This window comes from Panthera leo, chromosome A1, assembly GCF_018350215.1.
Source record: "Panthera leo isolate Ple1 chromosome A1, P.leo_Ple1_pat1.1, whole genome shotgun sequence".
Classification (NCBI taxonomy): Eukaryota; Metazoa; Chordata; class Mammalia; order Carnivora; family Felidae; genus Panthera; species Panthera leo.
The window spans coordinates 137,174,486-137,181,889 of NC_056679.1; the positions used below are offsets into that span (position 1 = coordinate 137,174,486).

At 43.1% G+C, this 7,404-nt stretch overlaps 1 non-coding gene across 1 annotated transcript; it reads left to right on the plus strand.

Annotated features, from left to right (window-relative positions):
• Window positions 1–364: 364 nt before the first annotated feature.
• On the plus strand, window positions 365–470 carry LOC122202547. Its single transcript, XR_006194726.1, has one exon. It is a non-coding gene; the product is annotated as a U6 spliceosomal RNA (small nuclear RNA).
• The last annotated feature ends 6,934 nt before the right edge of the window (window positions 471–7,404 follow it).

Below are 7,404 nucleotides of genomic sequence, written 5' to 3' on the forward strand. Positions count from 1 at the left end.
CCAAAGGTAGCTAGTCTATTACATTGTATTCAACCCAGCAAAGAGTGATTTGTTGAGGGCTGAGCTGATGACAGGCACTGTGTCATGTCCTGCCTGGATGTGAGATGCAGGCACTCAGCCAGCACCAAGTGAAGGGCTTCTTGGGGATGAATGCATTAATCCTCACAGCACCCCTAGGAGGCAGATCCTATTGTTCCTCCACTTGCAGAGAGGGATCTGAAGCACAGGGCGATTACAGAATGTGCCCAAATTTAAACAGCAAGAAGGTAGCAGGGGCACCGTGTGAGCCTGGCAGAGCGATTCTAGGCTGTTTGTTCCCTTCTTCTTTGCACTGCCTCCCGGAGGGGAGATGGCCAGTAGCCTGGTGCTCGCTTCAGCAGCACATGTATTAAATTGGGACGAAACAGCGAAGATTAGCATGGCCCCTGTATAAGGATGACGTGCACATTCACGAAGCATTCCGTACTTTGTGCAGTTCCCCAGCAAACCACCACCCTTGGTGGATTAACTCGGAGGAAACGGTGTGAGTCAAAGCACAACATGAGGCACTGAATAATGAAATTGTGACGTTTCCCTAGAAAAATATTTCTGTAAAGCAGTCTATGACAGGTGAATGAAGCTGAGTTACACCTGAAATTGATGTGCAAACATGTCGTTTTTACAGATCTCTGAAATGAGAAAATGTCAACTTAAAAAAAAGAAACCGGTAGCCTGGGAGGCAGGACAAGGCAAAGGCTCAAACCCCTGAAGGAATAATAATGATGTTACCTTCACTGACATTCATTGAGCAGTGATCATGGGCCGGGCCTTTACTCAGCCTCTACACAAAATGTCTCGTTTAACCCTTACTACCAGGAGCATGGTGCTATCATCTCCATGTACAGAGGATCAGCCTGGCTGAGAGAGGTCAAGCCCCTTACCCAAAGTTATATAGGAGGTGGAGCTGGGATACAAAAACAGAAATCTAATCCCATGAGAGGGCAAAACTGGGTGGTAGTTAGGAGCTCTGGCTATTACCCATGGAGAGGCTAGGTGAGGGCCAGATGAGAGCCACTAAGTGCCCTGGACATTTAGCCATTCCTGTCTTCTTGTTTCTTGTGTGTGTGCCAAGCAGCATAGGACACTAGTCTTGAGCCCTGGGCTGTGCTCAGCTAGCAGCCCCAGAGCTGTTGGTGGCCACCATTGTTTTGCAAGGCGACGAACCAAAAGCCACCCTGAGAGTTTCACAGTGCAGCACAGAACTTTCAATCCTACCATAATAGTTTTTATTTAAGAATAAATGCCACAGCATGGTGCTATTTTGGGAAGCAGCTTTCCACACCCACCCCAGCCTATCCCTCAATTGTTGGTGTTTGCATCCTGTTCCAGAGAAAGGCTGAAAACACATTTTCTACCTACACACAACGGTGGCAGGGAGGAGGCCTTGTCAGGCCTGGCCCTGTCACAGAGCTGCACGCTCGGGTTATTATCACTGCATAAATGAAAGGCATTATTAGCACAGACATATTCCAGAAGCAGCTTGCTTAAAAATCATTCAAGGGGGTGGATACCTGAGAGTCCGTGCTGCCTTTATACCCACAGAGCTCTCCTGGCAGCAGCAAGTTCTGGGAGCTCTGACCTCCCACTGGAGAGTCACAGGCCTTGCAGGCCTGCAAGGCACAGAAAAGCTTTCAGAGAGAATTCCTACTCCTTTACCAGCCTGTATTGACTGCAAGTATAACTGAGGCTTCTGGTCAGTGGACTGGTCTCAAAGAGGGGCCACTTCATCCAACCATCAAGAGGGGACTGGGCTGGGGTGAGAAGTGGGTTCTTTAGAAAACAGAATGAACTCTACTGCTTCTCCCACAACAAAAAAGGGGAAAGTGAGCCCCAAAGCAGAGGGGAGCGTTACCTCTCCACAAACAAATAAACCACCTTCAAAGGTACTAAGGCCACGAAGGACCCTAACCTAGTCTGTACCAGAGATAGAGAATCTGGTGGAAAAGCAGTAGTAACCGCCCTGATCCAGCTGAGAACACTGGGGCTCATGTGTAATGTTGATGGTGATTAAAAACAATCATCATCATGTTTTGCCACATGCCAGGTACTAATCTAACTGCTTGACATAAGGATTTAATGTTTGTGACAACCCTATGAGGTAAGTTTTATTATCATCTCTATTTTACGGATGTGGAAAGTAAGGCACAGAGAAGTTAACTACTTATTCCACATCACACAGCTGGAAAATGGCAGAGCTGGGATTTGAACATGGGAGGTCCAGGGAAAACTGTGGGAGCATGCCTGTAGGGTATTTTTAGGGGTATTATAAAGCTGTGAAGTGTTGTGGGGTTCTGGGGTTCTAGCCTATTGCAGAATGTGAGTGTTAGTTTTCCTTTTTGTAGCAAAGCTGCCTTCTGGGCCCTGTACACAGGGAGCCAGAGGCCCAAAGCGCTGCTCAATGGAGACAATTCCCAGGTTCTAACCGGGAGCTGGAGCAAGAAAGTGTGTCATCTGACGTAAAAGTGTCGGACACCAGATTACCTGTAAATACACTGTGTTGCCCTCCTTCGTGACCTGAATGAAACTACTCTCTTTTATCTCTTCAAACCAAAGGTTTTCTTCACGTCTGCAAAGGAGATGAAAGAACAGGAGTCACCTGCCCAGGCTGAATTTGAAGGGTTCGAACTGCAGGCCTCAAAAGTATCACACTTCTGTATATTTCTCCTGAGACCTTGTGCCTTCTCCTCACTGGCCACTTCCCGAATCAGCCCCAAGAAAAATGTACCCCAGAATTGCCTGGGCACTTCATTAGAGACCAGCTAGTTGTTTCCTGGGTGGGTCAACCTGATTTACATCCACTACTGAGCAAGATCCATTCCTCTGAAGAAAGAACCCCAGGATCAGAAGCAATGTTCATGATATACTTCTAAATTTAAAAACCAGATTACAAAACAATTTGTAAGTTGTGATAGTATTTTGGGAGAAAAAATAACAATAACAGTTAATGTTTTTTGAGTGCTTATTATGTGCCAGACATGGTGCTACCTCTTCCATTAATCTTCAGAGAGACACAACGAGGCAGCTATGGCATGAGTTAGGAATGGCCCGAGGTGGGTATAGCATGAGGTGGATATGAAAACTCTTGAGACTGAAAAGATTAAATAAATCACTCAAGGCATAAGTGATAGGGTCAGGAATTAAACCCAGGCTGACTGACAACATGCCCTATTCACATCACCGTTTGACCCTTCAGCTTCCATAGTCACCATCTTTCCAAGAATGTTTGTACAATAAAAAAGCCTTCGATTATAGAACTAGTTTCCCCCTCTGGAGCAAAGGGCAGGCTTGCTTACTAGCCATTGTAAAATATCTGCATTCCTTAAGCTCAGGATTCTATGTAATGCAACCCACTGCCTCTGCAGGTTTCACCTTGTCCTAGTGCTTTCACACTATGAGAAGTAGGGCTCAGGGAAAATGCTCATTATTGTTGGCACTTTAGCTACTGCTATTGTTGTGAATAATAAGCTATTCTTTGTCTCTAACCCAAGAGTCTCGTATCTTCTATGAAACTGGCAGTCTAACTCAGAAGAGTAACATTTTGGTTTTCTTATTTTTATTTTTTTAACATTTATTCATTTTAGAGAGACAGAGAGACAGAGCATGAGTGGGAGAGGGGCAGTGAGAGAGAAGGAGAAACAGAGTCCGAAGCAGGGTCCAGGCTCTGAGTTGTGAGCACAGAGCCGGATGCAGGGCTCAAACTCATGGACCACGAGATCATGACCTGAGCTGAAGTCAGATGCCTAACCGACTGAACTACCAGGGTGCCCCCAAGAGAGTAACATTTTAGACACTTCATAGTTTGTGATGATTAGTCAGTGGTTCTAACATGGTATAGTCTACTTTTCTCAATCTGAGAGGGCCCTGTCCATTTTATTCATTCAGCTGAGATCTCTTATCCTGTCATTATTTTCTTTCTTGTAGATAATTTTGTTTAATAGTGAAAAAAAAAAGAGGGTATACAAGTGACCATGCCCCATCTGCTGAAAGTAAATTAGGAGATAATCCCACTGACCATTAAAAGGCAAGAATCACGGCAGCTCAAGTCTCCTTCATGAACGTGGTCAGGAAATCAAAGGTACAACAGGAAATAAGGGATTGGTTGAAATTCTCTGATGTAAAAAGAGAATTAAAACACCACTGTTCTGGGGCGACTGGGTAGCTCAGTCAGTTAAGTGTCTGACTCTTGATTTCGGCTCAGGTCATAATCTCATGGTTCATGGGTTCGAGCCCACATTGGGCTCAGAGCTGACAGTGGGGAGCCTGCTTGAGATTATCTCCCTCCCTCTCTTTTCCCCTTCCTTGCTCGTGTTCTCTCTCTCTCTCTCTCTCTCTCAAAATAAATAAACTTAAAAAAACACCCCTGTGCTTAGGGCAGATTGGTCAAAAGTTGCAAAAAGAATTGAAGAAAGTAAACAGTAGCCTATGTTTGCCTCTGAGAACACATCCTCACTGCAGATGTACCAGGAAGACCAACAATCACTGATTTCACATACAGATTCTGTCCTCAGGAGTGCATTTTCTAAATAGGATATGCCTTTGTTCCATCCTACGGCACAGATAGATACTATAGAATTTGTAAAATAGAGTCTGTGTTTGATTCCAGCCCTGCAGTAGGACAAAAGAGCATGTATAAATGTGGCCATATTGAGATTTTTGTCCTAAAATATTGCTGGAGAAAAAAGGTAATTATAAGGTTTACTCAAAAACATTTCACACAGTTATTCCCTTTAATTTTGTCCAGCTATGGGAAGTCATGACCATGTTACAAATAATAAGCTCTGAAAATAGAGCATTCAAGGAAAGAATTTAGTAATCAAAATGCATGATAAAATTATTCTGACTCAAATTTTCCAGTACAAACAATCATTGTGCTACCTGGTAACTCAGCATAAGCAAATCATGTAAATGAATGTAATTAGTATTACTTTGATACAAAAGCCAAGAGTTTGTAATTCTTTTCTTTTCTCTCATTTTTAGGACCTTTTACTCTAACCTCATACGTGGGCACTGAAGAACACTGAAGGGCTTCCATATTACAGTATCAAGATTTATTGGCTGTGAAAAGGGGGCCCAAATTAAGTTCCTTCTCTTAACTGCTTCACTTTGGAATGGAGAACTGGTTAATGAACTTCTTTAGGAACTGGGATGCCCTCAAGCAGTAAGAGTGTTACAAGGAGCTCAGTCCCGGGACTGAGTGGCAGAGAGACTCCCACACATTCAGCCCAAGTTTGCAAAATCGTAGAGCAGAAGCCAAAATTGGGAATGAAGAGCGTGCATGACAACAGTTGCCCATGATGTTCCTAGATGAACTCTCAGCAGAGGCTGATCTTTGAAAGATAGAAGTCATTTTCAACAATAGCCAAATTATGGAAAGAGCCTAAATGTCCATCAACTGATGAATGGATGAAGAAATTGTGGTTTATATACACAATGGAATACTACTTGGCAATGAGAAAGAATGAAATATGGCCTTTTGTAGCAACGTGGGTGGAACTGGAGAGTGTTATGCTAAGTGAAGTAAGTCATATGGAGAAAGACAGATACCATGTGTTTTCACTCTTATGTGGATCCTGAGAAACTTAATAGAAGACCATGGGGGAGGGGAAGGGAAAAATAAAGTTAGAAAGGGAGAGAGCCAAACCATAAGAAACTCTTAAAAACTGAGAATAAACTGAGGGTTAATGGGAGGGTGGGAGGGAAGGCAGGGTGGGTGATGGGCATTGAGGAGGGCACCTGTTGGGATGAGCACTGGGTGTTATATGGAAACCAATTTGACAATAAATTTCATATTAAAAAAAGAAAGAAAGATATAAGTCCAGGGCAGAAGAGGCAGGATAATATTAGTCTCCAGCTTGATCAACCTAAGTGGTTTCCCATTTACCATCTATAGTGCAATTTAATATTACCTACCTACCAATCTCTCTCCCTCTTTCTTTCTCTCTCTCTCTCTTTCTCTTCTCCTCTCCTCCCTATTACATACTTATAGTTTCATCCTTACTGAAACACATTGATCCTGAATCTCCCTGGCCCCAGTCCCATACGCATCCATCTTTGTGACTCTCCACACCCACGTCAAGTTGGTAAACACTTCTCAAGAGAAGTGAGCTCTCAGTTCCCTGAGAACTCAGAAGCCCTGCTTCACTAGATTGGAAAATAAATGTATTCACACAATGACTTTCTGAGGACTTACTGTCAAACCCCCGTTCCTCCCATTTAAGGAGTTTCCTCTTGGTCTTCTCATTGTTTTATAACAGTTTTGTTGAGATATAATTCACACTCCCATTAAAGGTATAATTCAGTAGGTTTTAGTATATTCAAAGAGTCTTGCATCACCTCAGAGGTGATGCCACTCCCATTTCTCCCCCAACCATCCCCCCTTCTAGTCCCACTGCAGCCCTTGGCAATCACTCATCTACTTTCTGTTTTTACGCACTTGCCTGTTCTGGACATTTGCACGAATGGATCATACAATATGTGATCTTCTGTGACTGGCTCCTTTCACTCAGGATAATGTTTTCAGAGTCCAGCTGTACTGTGCTGTTGCACGCATGAGTACTTCATTCCTTTTTATTGAGGAATATTATTCCATTGTATGGATATACCACATTTTATTTACCTCCTCATCAGTTGATGAGCGTTTGGGTTGTTTCCACTTTTGGGCTCTTATGAACAATGCTGCTGTGAGTATTCTTGTACAAGTTTTTGTGTAGATGTACGTTTTCATTTATCTTAGGAATATCTAGAAGTAGAATTGCTGTGTCATATGCTAAGATTGTGTTTAACCTTTTGAGGAACTGCTAGAGTGTTCTTCCAAGCAACTGCATTGTTTCATAGTCCCACTAGCAATGTCTGAGGGTTCTAATTTCTCCACATTCCCACCAACACTTGTTACTATTTGGTTTTGATTGTAGCTATCTTAATGGATGTGAAGTGGTATTGCATTGTGATTTTGATCTGCATTTTCCTGATGGCTAATAATGTTGAACCTCTTTGCATCTACTCACCCATCTTTTTTATATCTTCTTTGTGGACATCTATTAAGATATTTTGCCCATTTGTTTGAGAGAGAGAGAGCACACATATGTGCGACTAGGGGAGGGGTAGAGAGAGAGGGGGAGAGAGACAGAATCCCAAGGAGGCTCTGGACTCAGTGCGGAGCCCCACGTGGGGTTCCATCTCACAACCTTGAGATCATGACCTGTGCTGAAATCACGAGTCAGATGCTTAACCAACTGAACCACCCAGGTGCCTCTATTTTGCCCATTTTTAATCAGGTTATTTATCTTTTATTATTGAGTCATAGAAGTTCTTTCTATGTTCTAGAACTGTATCCCTTATCACATATATGACTTGCAAATATTTCTC